Genomic DNA, 21493 nt, shown 5'->3' with positions numbered 1-21493 from the left:
TTTATTTATTTATTTATTTATTTTATTTTTTATTTTATTTTTTTTGAGACGGAGTCTCGCTCTGTTGCTCAGGCTGGAGTGAGTGGCGCGATCTCGGCTCACTGCGAGCTCCGCCTCGCGGGTTCCCGCCATTCTCCTGCCTCCGCCTCCCGAGTAGCCGGGACTGCAGACACCGCCACCGCGCCCGGCTAGTTTTTTTGTATTTTTTTTAGACAGAGTCTCACTCTCTCACCCAGGATAGAGTGTAGTGGCGCGATCTCAGCTCACTAACCTCCGCCTCCTGGGTTCAAGCAATTCTCATGCCTCAGCCTCCTAAGTAACTGGGATTACAGGCACATGTCACCAGGCCCGGCTAATTTTTGTATTTTAGTGGAGATGGGGTTTCAACCTGTTGCCCAGGCTAGTCTCAAACTCCATCCCAAACATATTTTTGAACATCCAACATGTAAAGCAATCAAAAGCCATTCGAATAACCCAAATTAATCACCACCACAGTCTTTCTAGGAGTTGCCAACAGCCCAGTTACTGCTGTATTATTAGATTGGTGCAAAAGTAGTTGCAGTTTTTGCTATTGAAAATAATGGAAAAAGATGACAATGACTTTTACAACAATCTAATAGAAATTACAGCTATGGAGCACCTCACCAATATGTTCCAGGAACATAGCGGATTCATGCTTCGGTGAGGAAAAAGGAAGCTTGGGAAGAGTACCAGCTACCCACTGAAACCCACGGTGGGTTAGACCATAGCACCCAGACTCCTTTTCCGTGAGCCCAAGTCTAGTGCAAAGGGGGAGAGTGAAAGTGATGAACGCCACACTTCAGGTCCAGCCCAGCAAACTTCCCACTCCCCTCCCCTGTGCTAAAAAGGGATCTGCAGCCCCTCTTCATTCAGAAACAACAGTGAATGGCAGGAGTTGGAGGTTGCGGGTGGGAGGACCCGGTGGAAGGGACCTGGGTCTCTAAATATTACACGGAGAGGAAATCACCACCATTCTAAACACTATCCAAGACTTTCACATGAGCAACCAACAATCTTTTATTACATAAGACCCTATCATTCGGGTCAGTTTTTCACAGAGCTTAACCTCCTCCGAATAAACAGTCAGCTTCTCTTTCCTTCAAAGTGTATTGTTTCATCAGCTTATATATGGTTAAAGAAGCACAAATGCTTTAATTTTCCCAAAAGAGCCACCTCTAATTTACAGAATAACTCTACATCTTTTAAATTAGGATAGAAATTCATGTCTTGTATTTGTATGATTGATAAGTTTATAACATAAATAATTAGGGAGCATTTAACTTCTGTCATTTATGTAGATTTTTTCTGTCTTTAAAATATAAGGAGAAAAGTGATTGAATACATTTTTTTCATAAACAAAATTGAATCAGTGAAGGAATTTCTAAGAATGCTTTTCTAGGATATTTTCAAAATGCCTTGCCTTTTCAAAAGGAAATAAACACATACTTAGTAATGCTTATTGATTACCTTGATTCATGTTTATTATCCTACACTTTGATATATTTCATAAGATTAAACTTCTACATTCTTCCCTATTTCTGAAAGTTTACAGAAAACAATTATTGCCATCTGTTTGTTAATAAGACACAATAAAAAACCTAGATAGTAGATACCCATGCAAAAGTTAGCTCAGTATATTACTTATTTTCTCTAAAAACTATTTTCTTTAAATTCTAGCTCAGCACTTACCTTGTAAAAGAATAACTGTTTAATTAACGCCGCCCTAATCTGTTTACGAGATTCTCCCATCAGATAATGTTGGTGCTATATATAGCACAGACTCCAAATATTTTTTCTGCTCACGTTATCCAGGGTTTTATGGGTGCCAGGCTGTCCTTATCTCTGGCTATTGATTACAAATAAGTAAAATACAAGAGTCTAACCCTCTAGAGGCTTATGATTTTTGGGGGTTAAAATGACATAGAAGTATTCAATTCCTATGCATGGACATATGTATTATCATAGTGGCTTATATAATGGGCCATTGGTGGAAACATCTATTTCCAATTGTGACAAATAAGAAAGTTTGATGAAGTTAGAGATATTTGAGCAAGGCAATGGAAGATAAATAAATATTCACCAGGCTGAAGAGAAAATGACATTTTCAAGCTAAGAGGTAGATCAGTTTATCGAAAGACATCTTGATGATTGTCAATAAGAATCGTAATGAAACAGAATTTTTATACAAGAATATCTGCTTGTATGACCAAAAGGTTTATCTGGAGCTGAAGGAAAAATTAGACACTGGTCAGTTTCAGTTTAACATCTTTGAAATGAATGTGAAAGATATTTGGAATTTTGTGAATAGGCAGTGAAAATAGTATCAACAGGAGGGCACCCGCATAGTAGAGACAAGTGTGAGAATCCTACGAACACAGACAAAACTGAACCTTTCTCAGTCACGGGAGAGAAATTAAAATTGTCCCTGTGAAGTGGGCATCTGGAGATTCTGAGCTATCTAGAAAAAAACAAAAAACAAAACAAAAAAAAACAAAACAAAACAAAAAAACGCACAAAAAACAAAAACAGTGAAATTGCAGATGTAGGAGGCAAGGGAAAAGATAACAATTTTTTTTTTTCAATTCTAAGGAGGTGTCATTTTAAGCATCCGCCTGATACCGCCTATACTCAGTTCATTTAACAAACATTTATTTTTCATCAGCTGTGTGTCTCACTTTGCAAGATGCACTGGAGTGATATAAAGATAAAGAGGGTATGTTTTTCCTTCAAGAAAGCTACAAGATTGTATAGGATGGGACTTCCAGTTAGTTCAAATATCACTGTTAACAATTTTGGTATTGAATTTTACACATAATCTTTGCCATGCTTCAAAGTCAACCCACTTAGATACCAGTGAAACAAGAATTTTATTCCAGAATTTAATTTAGTGGTATTTTCTTTTCTAACAAAATCATCCAAACCTTATAAATTTGCATGATGGAGTTTCCTGCATATTAAAGAGATCAAAGAGACTCACAATATGCCATATTTTCTTTTATAAGTAAATGAGTCAGCAGATTGGAAGATGTTTCCTCCCTGCCAACCCCCACCCTCTGAAAAAATAATGCTTGATAACAAGGCAGCTGGTAGTGGGTCTGGAACCATTTTTAGCTGCTTCAAAGGGGAATCAGATGTATTGAAACATAAAGATGTAAAACACTCATAAATTATTTCAGTGGAATGTCAAAACAGCAGTCATAATATGTCTACTATTTAAAAATATTAAATTTTAGTGGGATTTTTTTCTTGGAATGTAAGCTTTCTGGAAGCTTTTAGTAGCATTTCTGCCTTGAGGAAAATGCCTAAATAGGATGGTGCACAGGGGGCATAAATCCCACAGGACAGGTCCAGTGTGAGGGCAGCCTGAGCTTTCCTGTGACTGGGACATGGATGCGAAGTCTGTGCTACCAGGGTGAGAAAAGACAACAGGTGAAGCAGGAATTCCAGAAGTGTGAGTGCAAAGATAGGAGAGGAGAGTGAAGAATAAGGCAGAGGAAAAAGAGAAAATACGGGGAATGATAAATGAAGTTAAATAAACAACAGACCTTTCAGGGAGAATTAAAGTGATAGGAGACATACAGTGTTCCAGCAACAGCAGCAAACCTAAGCCGCAAGATTCTTACTAGACACTGCCTACATCTGCTACCTCCTGTAACAGAGAGGAAATCACATGGAAATGGAAAGGATGCTAGTCAGGAAAGCTAGTCCTGCAGAGCAAAAGCAGACACACCCCAGCCAAGTCACCCTGTAGACCGTTATTGTCAAGTTCTTTGTGAGGAGGAACTGTGCTAAGTCCATAATAATAATCATAGTCATGCTAATAATAGACACTTTTGACACTTATTAAGCCTCATTCTAAGTTCTTTACATCTGACAATTTACTTAGTTGTCACACACTAAATATCATATTATCATTATCACCCCCATGACAGATACAGAAACTGAAGCATTGGGATATTAAATTGCTCCAAGATTCACAGCTGGTGCTTAGTAGGACAAGAAACCAGCTTCTGTTGCCATGACAGGGTGTTTATGTGGATTACCTGATAGAGGTATATGAAAGCCTTAAATCAGTATGATATCACTGTGTCCCCACCCAAATCTCATGGTGAACTGTAGCTCCCATAATTCCCACATGTTCTGCAAGGGACCTGGTGGGAGATAACTGAATCATGGCGGTGGGTCTTTCTCATGCTATTCTCTTGATAGTGAATACGTCTAAAGAGATCTGATGGTTTTATAAAGGGGAGTTCTCCTGCACATGTCTCTTTGCCTGCTGCCATGTAAGACGTGACTTTGCTCCTCATTCACCTTCCGCCATGATAGTGAGGCCTCTCCAGCCATGTGGAACTGTGAATCAATTAAACCTCTTTTCTTTATAAATTACCAAGTCTTGGTTATGTCTTTATCAGCAGCATGAGAACAGACTAATACACACTACAACTAAACATTTCCCAGGTTAGCCATACAGGTATTCTTACATTTTTTATAGTCAATTAAAAAGCATAATAACTAAAAAACAAAAGCGAATACTTTGTTGCAAACATACCTTTTATTAACGAAGGGACAAAGGTAGAGACTTTCTTTTCTACCTCAGATAATAATTACCTTCATGAACGTGAGTCTCTCCCCTACTCAAAGGAATCTTCCCTTCCCTCTTTCCTTCCTTCCCTCCTCCCTTCCTTCCCACTTCCCTTCCTTCCCTCCTCTCTTCCTTCCCATTTCCCTTTCCTTCCCTTCCTTCACTCCCTGCCTTCCTCTCTTCCTCCCTCCCTCCTCCCTTCCTTCCCACTTCCCTTCCTTCCCTCCTCTCTTCCTTCCCATTTCCCTTTCCTTCCCTTCCTTCACTCCCTGCCTTCCTCTCTTCCTCCCTCCCTCCTCCCTTCCCTTCCCTCCCTTCCTTCCCTCCTTTCCTTCCCTCCCTCCCTTCCTCTCTTCCTCCCTCTCCCTTTCCTTCTCCCTTCCCATTCCTTTCCTTCCATTTTAAGAGTTAAGAGAATATACTTGATAATCTCTAAGGAATGATTCAAAGTGTCCTTTAACCTATGTAGTTCCCTTTTATTCTTCTCCCCTCTCTTCAGCTTGCTTTCTCAGCCATCCTTCAGCCCGGTCAGCACTCTCCTGTTCAATTCCAGATGTGAACAGAATACCAACATAAAATTTAACAAGTTCCCAAGAGTTTGTTAATTTTGTTTCCCACAGAGCAAGCCTGCAACAGTCATCAGTCCATGTACAGATCCATTTTTAACCTGTCCCCAAAGAAAGCGTGAATTCTCAGATTAGACTTGGCAGCCGATTTCCAGACATACTCCCAAGACTGGGAGCACCCCGCCTACTGGGAGCACTCAGCCTCATCTGGTGAACTACCCTCATACACAGCACAGGAAAGTGACCAGAGGAGGGGCATGCAGGCTTCTCCTTCACAGGAGAACACAAATCAGGATTCTTTGCAAATTTGCTGCTTTCTATTTTCTGGTTTATACAGATTATTGTTTTAAAAAGAATAGTAAGGTAGTCTTCTGTTTTCCTGTTCAGCATGTAAGAAGCTGGAAGTCACCACTCTGTCCTATGAGAAAGCTACACAAACTGAAAGATCAACTCTTCTTAGATCATTCAGAGAGGTGGGGGTCACAGGACAATTTGCTGCTCCCAAGATTGGAGACACATACAGGGAACTACAGAAAGTCATGGTACCAGAGCAGAAACCCACAAGCACAAAGCTCCGGAGCAGGAGTAGGGAAAGCAGAGCTGTAACTGATGAACTGCTGGGGGCTCAGTGTGCCCCAAGAGATCTCAGTCATCAGGGGGCCCATTCATTACATTAGTTTTACTCCAAGAGGACTCAATCATCATGGGTCTACACATTGTGAGTTTTACTTCCTAGAGCTTCACAGGTTCTCACAAGGAATACTGGAGAAGAGCACCCTCATGCTTCCAGCTTGGGGAGGGGAAAGGGAACCATTTTTGCAGAGCATTTCATTCTTCCTCACAAGATATGCCCACATTACCCTAACATCAACACCAGACAGAGGGATTTCAAAAAAAGAAAACTGCAGACCAATGCTTCTCATGGACATGGTTGCAAAAATCCTCAACAAAATATTAGCAAAACAAATTCAACAATGTATAAAAAGAATTATATATCATGTTTCACTGGGATTCATCTCAGGTATGCAAGGCTGGTTCAATACTGAAAAATTAATTAACATATCGTATCAATAGGTTAAAGAAAAAAATCACATGATCACATCAATACATGCAGAGAAAAGCAATTAACAAAATCCAATACATAGTTATGATTTTTAAAAAATCCTCAGTAAACAAGAACTAGAGGGAAACCTTCTCAATCTGGTAAAGAATATCTGTCAAAAAACCCTGTAGCTAACATTTTACTTAATGGTGAAAACTCAAAGCTTTGTCACTAAGAGCAGGAAACAAGGCACAAATGTCCCCTCTCACCACTGATTTCCGACATTGTAGCTAATGCAATAAAGCAAGCAGAGAAAATAAATGGAATACAGATTGAGAAGGAAGAAATAAAACAGTTTGTTTTTCCCTACCTATTTCTAGACATTGAAATGACACAACTGCCTACGTGTAACATTCTAAATAATTGAGAAAAAAAAATCACCTTCCTAGAACTAATAAGCAATTATAGCAGGGTTGTAGGATACAAAGGTAATACTAATGCACAAAATCATTTGCTTTTTTATATATCAGCAATGAACAAGTGGAATTCAAAATAAAATATAATTTACATTTAGCATACTCCAAAATGAAATACTTAATATAAATCTAACAAAATACATACAAAATTTATAAGAAATCTATAAAACTCTGAATTAAAAAATAACTAAACAAAGAGATATCCCATGTTAATGGATTTAAAAAAAAAACCCTCAGTATTGTCAAGTTGTCAGCTCTTTCCAACCTTAAATACCTATTACCAAATGAAAGTAGTTAATTTGAAAAAGCTGCATAGTATATGATTCCAACTGTGTAATATTTTGGAAACAGCAAAATTAGGGAAACAGTGAAAAGGCCAGGGGTTGCCAGGAGTTGAGGGAGAGAAGGATGAATAGGTAGAGCACAGACAAGTAAGACAATGAAAATTATCTGCATGATACTATAAGGATGGATACATGTCATTGAACTTTTGTCCAAACCCATAAACGTGACAACAGCAAGAGTGCTCTCTAAACTATGGGCTTTGGTTAATAGTAACGTGTCAAAGTAGGTTCACTGATTGTAATAAATGTACCATTCTGATGGGGAATGTTGATAATAAAGGAGGTCCTGAATGTGTGGGGACAGGGGGCATATAAAATTTTTTTAACCTTCCCCTTAATTTTGCTGTGCACCTAAAACTACTTTACAAAACTAAATCTAGTAAAAAACAAAATAGCAAACATCAAAGCTACTATAGAGCTGCTAATTTAAAGACAAATCCTCAAATATCACCTGTAAATTTTTAATTCTACTAATGATCATGTTCAAACTATGTTAAAGAGAATCATATCAAGTGACACATTGTTTAAGTACATTTGTGTTAAATGGAGCATGTAAAAGATAAATTTTGAAGATGAAACAATGAAGAGAAAGGAAGAGTTCTTTGCACTTGTACTCATAATTGAGAAAGGTAATTTTATTTTATGGGGGACTTTAAAGGCCACACATACATACACATAAACTTCCTAGTTCAGCAAAAATACATAAATTTTGATGAAAATAATTATTTCGTATGTACAGCTGGGGAATATTATTTAAGCTATTCTTTCTCTGTGACGTACTGCTCTGACAACCACAAAATTATTTTCCTATGTATGTCTTATTTTTGTGATCAGTGGTTCCTAGGTATTACTAATTTGAAGTGTGATGTCAAGTTTCTCAAACCTGAATGATCAAAAGAATCACTTGGGACTCCCTTTAACCCTAGATTGTGGCTAAAGAGTCTCCTCATTTGTGTTAGCTCAGACTGCCATAACGAAATACCACAAACTAGGTAGCTTAAACAACAACATTGTTATTTTATTCTTTTTTTTTTCTTTTTTGACAGTTCTAGAGGCTGAAGTTCTAGATCAAGATTCACACAGACCCAGTTCCTAGTGAGGGCTCTCTTCCTGGCTTGCAAACTGCCACCTTCTCACTGTGTCCTCACAAGGCAGAGTAGGGGTTGGGGAGGTTTCTTCTGGTGTCTGTGCTTCTTTTTGTATGGCGATTAATCCCCTTGGATCAGGGCCCCACTCTTATTATCTCATTTAACTTTAATTACTTCTTTAGAGACCCTCTCTCAACATATAGCTATACTGCAGATAAGAAGTAAAATACCTGAATTTTAGGGGGACACAGGCAATCCACAATACCATTCTAGAGGGCAGATCTGAATGGCCACAGGAAAAGCCTGATACGCATGTTTAAGTAGCATCCTGACGATTCTCCAGGTCAGGAACACATGGGAATCAATGAAGAGGGAACATTCTGAGTTAAAGAAGTCAGAACAGCTGATGCCAATTTCAACTCAAAACTTAGCCACTGAGACCACTTGACCTAATCAACATTCCTGTATCTTGTTTTTTTAAGTTTTTAAATAATAAAAGCAACATCAGCTCTGTTAAATAAAAAAGTAGACCTCAACGACATAAATACAGTACCTGGTACCTAATAAAGACACAAATTGAACCTACTATTACTAACTTCCTCCGAATATGATTGTAAAGACTGGAGAATAAAGACGATAGACACTCTGGTGATTACAGGACTCATACCTTAGTGCTGGCTGCTGTTACTGTTTTTCAACTTGTACAGGTAGAGAAAGTCCACCTCCTCCCCAAAATAAGCAACCACACCAAAAACAAAGCTGAATCAGGAGCAGAGTGAGCATATGAATCCAGACTCATTCATTACAAATCTCACCCAAGAATTTTGGCCTTTTAAGCCTCAGCAGAAACGATTTACATTTTATTTCCATGACAGTTTTCCATTCTCAAAAGAAGTGGCCCTTTCAAAACTACTCTCCACACCCAGAAGGCAAATGATATTTTATAATCCATTCCTTGTACGATTTACAGCAACTCCTTTGGAAACGAATTTACTGGTCAGTGTAGTGTTAGTGTGGCTGTTATTATCTCTGAGTTTAGGAACTGCTTCTAACTTCTCTTCATCAAGTAGTTCAAAAATATTTAATGAGTGTCTGTTATGTGTCAGGCGCTCTGCTAGGAAATGGAATTATATGCAGAGACCACAGTCTCTAATCTGATGTGGCTCATGTATTCAGAGAAATAGCACATGTAAATAAACAATAGTTACGGCCCACCTTGATAGGTGCCGTGACGTAATGGAGAGAGTGTTCAATGTTAAGGGACCTGTGAAGTGGGGTCTTTGCTTGACAAAGTCAGGAACGCTTTCAGAGGAGAGTTAATATCCGATCAGACGTTAAAAGAATGTCCAGAAATATGAGTTTAAAGAAATACATGGTTTTATTAAAAACTTCATACAGTTATTCAAAATTGAGTAAGGATAAACCTAAATTCAAGTCTGCATGTACTTGCCTTAGATGAGACATCTAAATTTTATCAAGAGCAACAACAGAAACAAAATAAAATGAGAACGGATTCCCTTTAGGGTGTTGGGCTGCTGTAAGCAAGACGAGGCTGTCCTGCAGTGCTGGGGTTCATGCTTATGAGCCCTGTAGAGCCCAGGGTAGTCTGGACGTGCCCTGCAACTCCATGTTTTATAAATGAGCCAAAGACGGCCTGTGTGCACTGGCCCCTGGGTTGTTTATTTCTTCATTGCAGGCTGAGAGCTCTTAGCTCATAAGCCTGCTGGCACCAAACTCAAATTTTACACATCCAGTTATTTTAAAAATAGCCCAGACTAGCAGACGTGTAGCCATTTAGAGCCTGCCTGCTTTGCATACCCTGCAAAACTTCACCTGACAGCTGTTACCCATTGATAAGATAAGACCTTGGAGTTGTAAGATCCTGCTGAGGACTGAGTTGTGTCTTCCCAAAATGCCTATGTTGAAATCTTAACCCCAGGTTCCTCGGAATGTGACTGTACCAGGGGATGAGTTCTTTAAAGAGGAATTAAGATTAAAAGAGATCATGCAGGGGCCCTAATCCAGTATGACTGGTGCCTCCTAATAAGAGAAGATATGGACACAGACACACACGGAGGGAAGACCATGGGAGGACCCAGGGAGAAGGCGGCCATTTGCAAGCCAAGGAGGGGCCTCAGGAGAAACCAACCCCACTGACATCGTGATCTTGGGACTTTTCCATTCCAGAATCAAGAAGAAATAGATTTCTGTTATTTAAGGCATCCAATTTGTGGTACTTGATCATGGCAGCCCGAGACTAACACACACTCCAAGCTGCTGGGGTCCCTGGAAGGCCTCTGGCCCAGAGACGCCTCACCCACCAGGCTGCTGAGAGACAACACCAGGACCCCTGGGACCCTCTCTGATGACCCTCCCTGGGGAAGTTGATGTGCCCTTCTACCCTGCTGGATGTGGCCCCCAGCCACTGCTGTAAGCCTCTGGAAGAGCTTGTGTTGTATGGGATCTCCCTTCTCATGCCAGCATCGCCTGATAAAACCTGTCCTGTGATCCTGCCTCTCTGAGGGTCTTATCTTTTCCATGATCAGCCCCAGATTCCTCCAACCCCTACACACTGCCTGGGGTCTTTGCAAATCAGTGTCTCACTATCAACAAGGTCCCTTTGCATTTGGATAAACTCATGCAAATTTGTTGTTGACCAACCCAGGAGGTATTTATTAAATATTTATTCTGGTTATTTTCAGCATGATATAGCCAACTTTTTTTCTTTATACTAGCTCTAGGGTGAATACAAATATAATATTTTTATAAGAACATGAATCTCATGACTCGGAATTATTAATTTCATGTGCTATTACTTTTAACTATGAAAGATGAAAACCCTAAGAGCGGTGTAATGGAGTATATCAGACACAGTTCAAGATTTGGAGGACTAATTATTTAGATCTCTGTTTTTCCGTGTTTTATTGTGAATGCAGAAATTTTAATCATGCTTTGGGCTTTTCTTGTAGAAGACTGCTTAAATGAAATAAAGAAAAACATGATTATAAGTACCTACTATCTGAAATAATTCATATAAGAGGACATGCAGTGTATGAGACATACCATATTACAATCAAGGCCTATACGTAAACAATGAAATAATCTATCAGAGCGCAATTTTAGACTAATGTGGTGATAAAAGCTGTATGTTGTGAGGGTCAGGCAGGCCTGGCTGTAAATACGATTGCACCAGTTGCTAACTTGTTGTCGGTGCAATCATGGGTTAAACAGCTACTCTCCCAGACCACTGACTTCCTCGCCTATAGTGTGGATAACATAGAAGATTCTGTATTTCACAGAGATGTGATAATTCAGTTAGACACATAGGTAATGTTTCTGGAACAATAACTGTGGCATAGTAAATGCTTAATAAATACTGATTTCTAACTCCCTTTACTACTTTAATTCTACAGCAGTTTCATTTTACAGAGTTAATACAAAATACTTACAATGTATTTAACATGCATGAGCCTTTTAACACCTAAGGGCCAAGAAGTTATTCAAACTGAATAAATGGGTACGGATATATGTTAATAATAAAGCATTCAATATAACAAATACTTAGTTTTAAATAACTCATCAAACAAAAAGTTCATCTCAATGCTTCAAGTAATAGCTACCAAAGCCAAACTTAAATGTACATAATAACAAAAACTAATTTAAATATGATTGTCAAACATTTATATTCAATGGTTGTCAGATGCAAAAGCCACATATATTTTGTAGTTGATAAGATTTGCATTTGAGTAGGGTGTTTAGTAACAGTCTAAGAGTACATATGACATTTGCATGTTTTAATGAATTTAAAATAGCTATAAAATTCTAAGCAAGTTTTATGCAGTATTGATAGTCATTAAATTGATACATAAGCTGTTTAAGAATGATAAATACTGCACAGTTCACTGAAAGGTTTATTAAGATTTTTAGATGTCTAATATCATCCAAAATCTAGGGGAACATTCTGAATTACAGTATTATGTTTTTGCTGGAAATATAACTTGCCACAAGACAAGAAGACAGAGCATGACACGAATGATATTCATGTGGGCTGACTCAATGCATCATGTTGTCATAAATCTGGCCTTTACATTTCTCACTCCCACAGACACAAAACAGCAGCATCTGACACCCAGCAGCAGCAGTAGAGTGGGGTAAAAGCAGCAAAGCTTCCATCTTCAGGATAAAAGATTCTTCTGATAAGGCAATTTGTGATTCTTTAAAAATATGAGGACTTCATAATAAAAAACTATATTGAATACTAATTTTTTGACAGTGTGAGGGAAACATATAAGACAAACATGATATCCTTTACTGAGATGAAAACATACCAGTAATACTTTAATAAAAATAAAATCTAAGTTAATTATAGGAGATTATTCAGCACAGTCTAAATACAGAGCCACTACTCTTCAAATGTTTTCAAGTAAACATTCCCATAAAATCCTGTAATGAGTTAAAGAATTTATCAGCCTAATAGACACATTATCTATCCCTTTTTTAATTGCAAAGAGACTCCCTACTTTCTCTTTGGCCGCACTACAGTCTAATTTCTTTTTACCCAAGCACTCCTTATGGTTAGTTTTTTCACATCTTTTAGAACAAGAGTCCATTCCCACCAATTTAATCTCATTCCTTATTACAACATACTGTTTGCAACACTAATAGTATTTTACGTTTTACATTAATGTGTTAAATTATTTACCTCTTGCAGTCAGGATTCCCTAATAAATTACTAGATCTTTGAAGGTCAGGAATGAGTTTGTTGCCTTCTCAATGCATGCTCAATGCTGGCCTGGCAAATTATATGGAATCTATAAAATACCTTTTAAATGGAAGAGTACCTAAATGCGTGGATGAATGAACTTATGGTTCAATGATAAAATGACAAAAGGAAAAGAATCAAAATGAAAAGTAAACATAAAATACATACATATTCAAAATTCATACATGTATACAAATTTTAAAGTAGTTAATCAAATTTGCTAGGGGAAGCTGGGCATGGTGGCTCATCCCTGTAATCCCAACATTTCGGGAGGCCAAGGAGGGTGAATCATCTGAGGTCAGGAGTTCGCGAGTAGCCTGGCCAACATGGTGAAACCCCATCTCTACTAAAAATGCAAACATTAGCCAGGTGTTGGTGGCAGAGGCCTACAATCCCAGCTACTCCTCTGGAGACTGAGGCAGGAGGATCGCTTGAACCTAGGAGGCAGAGGTTACAGTGAGCTGAGATTGTGTGACTGTGCTCCAGCCTAGGCAACAGAGTGAGACTTCGTCTCAAAAAAAAAAAAAAGAAAAAGAAAAAAAAATTTTTTTTCCTTGCCTTTTGGAGCCAGGGATAGCTCCATGAAAGATGGTATGGCTGAGCTAGATCTCATAGGATGAGGAAATTCACTAGATTTGGTTCATGAGGAAGTGAATTCCAAGCAGTAACATATTCTCTTACATTATGTATTTTGTGTGTGTGTGTGTGTGTGTGTGTGTGTGTGTGTGTGTGTATACATTTTTCATTCAACAGAAGATTATCAGAGAAATTATGAGGGAAGATTTAGAAATAAATTAGAATAAATTCTATGTTTAACACTCAAAATTCTCTACAGATAATTTTACAGTATTACGTTTAGTCATGATGTTCTGCTTTTTATTTATACATTCATCTGAAAGAGCAAAGTGGTAGAACTAAAATCAGTAAGCTTGGCTCTGTTTCCAAACTCATAACAATACAATATGGTGACAGAAACATTATTGTCCTATTTCTTATTTTACCTGGGTTTTTGGGATTTCACATGGACATAGCTGCAAAATAATAGTCCGCAAACTTCAGTTTCACACAACTCTAATGTAGGACATTTGCTGTAGATAATAGTCAATGAATTTGGTATTACACTTCACAACCTAGAGAAGATGACTTTTCTTCATATAATGTTGGCTAGGTGGTAGCAAAATCATGTCTTTCATAGATCTCCATCTGTAGTGGATAGGAAATTTGGATCTTAATAAGACATGGGAAAATAAAATGGGTCACACGTACTAAACCAGAGAAAGACATCCTGATAGGTGTCTTAGAAGCCACAAAGCCTCTCCATTTTTAAACAGACAGAGTGATTATGTCCTGGAGGCAAACGCAGAGCCAAACTCAGGAGTTCTTGGTTTAGATAAGTTATTTCCCCCTACCAGCAATGATACGCCATGAACAGACTTGTTCTGAAAGTCTTGTTTGTATGTGAAAGTCGGAATCCTGAACTTTTGTTTCAATTATTTAACTCTAATTGAATTAAACTTAATTTATGAATTTTAAATATAAATTATTTCAATGAAAATTTGAAATTATATTGGAGTGTTGTGCAAGTATAAGGTACATAGCAGGTTTCTAAGACTTCTTTTAATAGGCTATAAATTATTTTAACTTTTTACTGATGATATGTTGAAATAATATTTTGGATACATGGGTTAGAATTAAATTATTAAAATTAGTCACCTGAGTTATGAATTTTTAAATGTTCTTGCTCATTTGGAATTATATTCATGGCTCATTATATTGCTGTTGGCCACTGCTGTTTCAGCCATCCCATATACAATTACTTACAGTCAGAAAATCTATGAAAGATATTGAACAGTTCCTCTTCTAAAATGATTTTGCAATTTTCCCTACAACTCTTTCTTCAAAGTTAATCAATTTTCAAAATGAAGAGTGACTTATAACAAGAACTAAATATATACATTAAAAATTGTTTTCTATATTACTAAAATGTAACCAAAAGAACCAGAATGATAGTCATAGGGTCATGGGGTCAAAGACATAGCTGTGAAGGAATAATGAATTTTCCTTCCAGATCAATGAGTAAAGATAGGAAATGGGAAGATGGTCTGGGAAGACTTAAGAACTTTTAAGCAGGACTAAAATAGAAAAGCACAAAAAAACCCAAAACATTGAGAGTAGCCTGTATTATCTGTATTTTAAAAGAATTATATACGTGCTGCATTTTATGTTGTTCTTGAAGAATATGCATTTATATAAGAAAATTCTTGGCGGGGCACGGTGGCTCAAGCCTGTAATCCCAGCACTTTGGGAGGCCGAGACGGGCGGATCACGAGGTCAGGAGATCGAGACCATCCTGGCTAACATGGTGAAACCCCATCTCTACTAAAAAAATACAAAAAACTAGCCGGGCGTGGTGGCGGGCGCCTGTAGTCCCAGCTACTCGGGAGGCTGAGGCAGGAGAATGGCGTAAACCCGGGAGGCGGAGCTTGCAGTGAGCTGAGATCCGGCCACTGCACTCCAGCCTGGGCGACAGAGTGAGACTCCGTCTCAAAAAAAAAAAAAAAGAAAAGAAAAAAAAAAGAAAGAAAATTCCACTTCAAAGAATTAATGCATGAACGATTCCTCCTTGTTTACCATTGCAGTGATACATGATATAAATAGGATAGAGTAATGCTTTGTATTTCATTGATAGATACCAAAATAAAGAGACAGAAATGATAGAACTGCAAGGTAACTTTACAATAGAAAAAGGTGGCCGTTGGGTCCTATTGTGAAGAAAAGTTGCCTACTTTATTACCCTCTTCTGGTGTAAGGCAAACATGTCAATAAACATAGCTCATAAGAACAGAAGGCATAGATTAGAGAAAGGTCTTCATTGGATACTTAAATATGAAAGGAAAACCAAGCACCTGAACGGCCTACTGTGTGGTTACTCAGGCTCCATGTAGGAGAAAGCTCAGCGCTTTAGCTCCTGGGAAAGTTGTCAGGTCAAATTGCACGCCATGGCAGGCACACCATGAGAAGATACGCTCATTTTAAGGGATGATTATGAAAGTTCCCAGATAGCCTGTCTTTTTGTATCCTAGTTTTTATTAAATTTTGAAAATCAAGTGAACTGTGAAAAACCTCTGGAGTCATTGATATTGTTTGGCTGTGTCCCCACCCAAATCTCATCTTGAATTGTAGCTCCCATGATTCCCATGTGTTGTGGGAGGAACCTGGTGGGAGGTACCTGGTGGGAGGTGATTGAATTATGGGGGCAAGTCTTTCCTGGGCTGATCTTATGATAGTGAGTGAGTCTCATGAGATCTGATGATTTATAATAATGGGAGTTTCTCTGCACAAATTCTGTCTCTTTGCCTGCGGCCATCCACGTAAGACGTGACTTGCTCCTCCTTGCCTTCTTCCATAATTGTGAGGTGTCCCCAGCCATGTGGAACTGTGAGTCTTATCAAACCTCTGGCTTTTGTCAATTGCCGAGTCTCGGGTGTATCTTTGTCAGCAGCGTGAAAACGAACTAATATAGTTATGTATCAGAAAGTTCATTACAAATCTCACCCACAATTGGATAAGCAAGGAAATTACAGAACAAAATGGCAAGAACCAAAATGGGTTAATTAAGAACATCTGATGTATCTTTTTAAATGAAGAATTCTCAAAGCTTATATAACTGATCATTCTGTAGCAATAATTTTCAAAACCTGTCTTTTGATAAGAGAATTTAGCACATGGAAGCAGACCCTTTCTGACTACAGGTTCGGATTTTCTTCTCTGTCAGCAGCCCATCTTGCTGTGTGATCTGTTGTTATCTCCCTTTACCTAATCAGGCCCACCCCCTACCCTATCCCCACATCTCTGGGAGTTGGACTCCATCCTTCATGAAGGAGTCCTGGTAACAGTGGTGTGGCAAGGACTACAGGAGTAAGAACAGTAAGAATAGCAAACATGAATAGATCCTTTACAGTGAGCCAGGCCCTGCCTATGTGTTCTCCAGGAGCTTACTTCCATAATCCTAAGGATCCTACAAATAAGGACACGGGTGTTATCCTTGCTTTACTAGGAAAGAAACTGGAAATGGAAAAGTTAACGACATGTTCAAAGTCCCACAAGTACTAAGCAGTAGGACTTGTGTTCATGACAAAATGAGCAGGTTTTTATAAGCTCTGCAGAGCTCCAAAACTCGCAGATGTAGAAACTGCAGGCTCTTGGTGGGTGGGAGTGGGCCACATTATACAACCTTTGGTGCTAACTTTTGCTAATGGTAATGATCTCATCTATTTATTAATTCAAAATAGGTCCCGAATACTTGACATGTTCACAATTTTCTGTGGGGGCAAGGGCTACAAAAAGAAACACAGATCGATCCTCAAATCGTTTGCCATACCTGGTTTTTATGTTATCCCTTTTGTAGTTCTGGAAGTGTAAACACGATAGACTCAGCCTGGGCTGCTGCTTCATCAAAGTGAGTTTTGGTTGTAGTTGTTGTTGCTTTCGTTCCAGATGAATTTTCCTACTTTTGTATTAACTACACTGGTTCAGAAGGCATAAAACTCATAATAAAATAAATATTGAAACACATCTATTATGATAAGAGGAGTGTGGGCTGGCTGTTGCTAGTTTTCCTTCTCTCACACACACACACTCACACACGTGCAGAGAGAATATGCAAATATAATTGCCTCACATAACAGAATATTAGTGTGGCAGAAGAAATAATGCAAGTCAGAAAACCTAGGTTCCAGTCCAGGGCCTAAAGGCAACTCTGATCCAGGTCTCTTAAAGGTCTGCTTATGAAATGATCTGCTAATACTCTCCTTTTCACACCTCATGGAGTTCTTGTAAGAAATACATAAAATAATGCATATTAAAATAATTGTACGCAGAGCAATTTATACAAATACCACATTACCATTAAACTGTGTCAACCATTCTGTTTCTTAACTGTGCCATCTTTACCTCCAACTCCTTTCTCCTTCTCTGGTCTTTACAAAGCCAATCATGATGCTATTTCTAATCAGCTCTGCTCCTCAATGCTCTGTTAAAGTTCAGATGTTTCCCCAGCCAGCAGTTCCTACCCTCTCCTCAAATGGGTTCCTGTGCTGGGTTTTGGATTTCCAGCCTTCAATGTAGTTTCTGGTGTGGTAAATCCTCCCTATGTTTTTTAGAATGAATGAACAAACAGACTCTGGAATATTCTTACGAAACAACTCCCCAGGCATTGAATTAAAAAGGAAATCCAGACCTATGCATCATATTTCTATGTAAAAAGAAAGCAGTGGGTGAAGCTGGGGTAAATTAAAATATATTTATATATTAAACATTGAAATGTATACATTAAAGAATGAAGATAACATTCAAACAAAAACGAAATACCCATCTAGGGGACAAATATGTGTTGAAAATATGTGCTAGTAAAAAGGTACTATTCTACTGTTAAAAGCAAGAAGATGGCAATAGAAAGAAGACATATTCCTCCGTTTTCAAAAAACAGCAGGAAATATACACTAGTATTCAAGAGTTGATTTCTGCACAGATAGTAGGTGATGCTTGTGGCTGAAACAGGACAGCTGAGTGAGTCCACATTGGTGAAGCCCACGGGCTCTGTGAGTGGAAAACATGATAGCAGAGCATGAACTCTGCATTTTCATGAACAGTTTTCAGCACACTTGGTCTTTTGTTTGTTTGGTTGGTTGGTTGGTTTGGGTTTTTCAGTGCCACCTAGTGAAATATTTATTACCTATAGTGAGTCGTGTTGATGACATAAATGTCTTTATCTCCTTAGACAACAAAAAAAAATAGGCCCACAATTTTAAAAATCAAATCTGATATTTGATCCTAAAATTCTTTCAAACTAAATTATTGCACATGATTCTATTGACAATGTATTTAGAAATTATCCAGTACATTATGGCGAGTCAGATTGTGTTTTTAATTTTCAACAATTTATATAATAAAAATTAGAATTCATTCTTTTAATTTTACCATGACTTCTAAGTATTCTAAACAAGTAAAACTTTAACAGTATTGCCACATTCAGAGCCACATTATCAGAAAATTAGGGCAGATGGCATCACAGAACAACCTGCCAGGTATTTTTGTTACTAGGTTGCTGCAAAAGTAATTGCAGTTTGTATTTTGAATCAAGACATTCAATATCTTCTGTTAACGATGTCAATTAAACTGCAAGTCAAATACATCAACCTTTCTAAAAGATGATCCAGATTATAGTACTAAATTTTCAATTTACTCCAACAGAATTATTTGGGAAAAGATGACCAGGCTCCCACCTTCCCTCTACCCCCACCTTCCCACCTTCCCACCTTCCTCCTACCTTCCCACCACCCCCACCCACCAACAAAAAAGGCAGAAGTGGTCCTTCAGAGAAAAGCATCACGCACTTGAAGAGAGAAAAAAGGAAAGACATCACTCTGCCGTAAGGTCTGTAGGTAGGAGCTGTGTGGCTAAGGTTCCCGGCATGGGGATTTCTCAGCGGACCATGAGTGAGAAACCTCCAATCGTAACACTCCCCTTCCACTCACAGCTGCAGCACCAACTATCATTCCCAAGAATGGGAATACTTTAACCATGAGCTGTAACATATTATAATTTATGCAAATAACACATTGATTTGTCATAACAGCAATTTAGCCCCATTGCTCTAGTAAAAGAGTATTTACTCTCCCTTGTAGCACCCCTAAAGGGAATGATTGCGAAACATGAGAAATTGTAATTATCTGGTTTATAAATGCAGTATGAATTTGGTGCAAAAGTAATTGCGGTTTTTGTCATTACTTTTATATGCCACAACCACAATTACTTTTGCCCCAACCTAAGAAATAATAGAAGTCTCCCAGGCCAGGGATGGTCAGGTGTCACCTCGTCATCACATGGGCAATGTTTATTCAACAAGGACAATCAATAGCCAACATTCCACGAAGAGACATGTCAATTACCATCATCCAGAAGCAGCAGGCTTCTGAGGAGGCCCTCTTGACATGTGGCCACGGTTCCATCATGATTCCTCCAATCCAACATGCATTTATTGAAAAATAAGTGCAGGCCTTATTATCCACCTGAGACCAGGGGCAGAATATCCCATGATAGAACCGGGTCCTGAATGTCTTTGCCTGTCGCTTCCAGAAAACAGTGGGGAGCTGTGTTTCAGCTCAAGAAGGAGTGGGGTGAGTGATGAATTATCTTTGCTCTAGGCTATTCATTTTCCTTGGGACACATTTTTTAAATAGAGATTTGGAAAATGAGAGAAACTAAAAATAAGAACATAAAAAGGGAGAACGTGTTGTGTTAAGAGAGAACCAACATTTGTGAATTTTGAGTAGAAACTTTGTAGTTCACAGTATTATTTCATGTGCTACGTTTGATTATAATACAAGAGATTCACGTTATAAAGCAAACATCCTTTGCAATCACCAAGCTGTACATAATAGGAAATGTATTATTTGGTGTCAGAAATACTTTTGCAAAATACTATAGTATTAAGTTCACTGTGATCACGAAGATTGTGGTCTCCTCCTTCAACAAGAATTGCATCTTACTTATGTATGCCCAAGGCCAAATGCCTGGTACTTAAAAACTATAGAATAATTGCTAGATGGTTTTTTACATCAGGTAATTATTGTGCAAACAAGAACACACACTCATGAAAAACAGAGTGGAAACCAACTAAATTATAGAACTGTGTTGTGGTTTATTAGGAAGGTAACTGGCACACACATTGGTAGACATTGATCATGTCTGTTATGCCAACTTGACATCACTCTTGGGAATTAACAAAAATTGTATAATTTTTTGCAAATTATCCTAGAAGTATTAGAAAACCAGAAACAGTAGGGTTATTATATCATTGCTTAAATTTGCTTTCATATTTGATAAATAACAGGTTACATTACCAGGGACTATGATTCTCCACAGCCTGAATTTTCTTTCAAGATACTCTAACCCTGGAGAATAAATTTAATTGACAAGTATCTTTTTTTCCCCAAGAAAACATAGGATATTTAGACATAATTCCAGAAGATGACTCTGAATGATCAAACATGACTTTGTCAAGGTTAGACAATCCTGGTTTTCAGAGAATGGCTTCTAACCCAACTGTAGATACCATCTATCCACTTCCTCTTGCTTACAAAGTCTTTACAGAGCTATTGAGCTGTATAATATTTCATATTTTTCTTTCCCTTTGTGTGTCTGGATCCAAGACATATTTTTTTTCAGAGGCTTCAGAGGAGTCTAACTTGCTTTTACTTAAGATATTTTTCAAGAAAGCTAAGTTACCCAATGACGTAAGTGCACCTTCCTAGATGCTTCCCAAATCAGATTTAGTTGTTTGGCCAGTTCAGTTGCTATAATTATACCAAACATTAGCATTAGGTGTCTTTTTCACACATTTGTATGATCAGGAATGAGCTGCATAGCTGGTATATTGTTATATAAGTCTTCCTCTGCCCTTTACCCAAAAAACAATAAAATCTCACCAGAAACTAAAATGTTTTAATACTGTCAGGTTATAACTTTTTTTCTGAACTTATTTTAGGCCATGCAATTGCCTTTAACTATCCTTCTGGGAAATCCTGTTTGCACAGTTGGTGAGTTGTCAG

This window comes from Rhinopithecus bieti, unplaced genomic scaffold (assembly GCF_001698545.2).
Source record: "Rhinopithecus bieti isolate Rb0 unplaced genomic scaffold, ASM169854v2 scaffold_20072, whole genome shotgun sequence".
Taxonomy (NCBI): domain Eukaryota; kingdom Metazoa; phylum Chordata; class Mammalia; order Primates; family Cercopithecidae; genus Rhinopithecus; species Rhinopithecus bieti.
The sequence above is the reverse complement of the archived record's forward strand: the minus strand, read 5'-3'. Positions refer to the sequence as shown.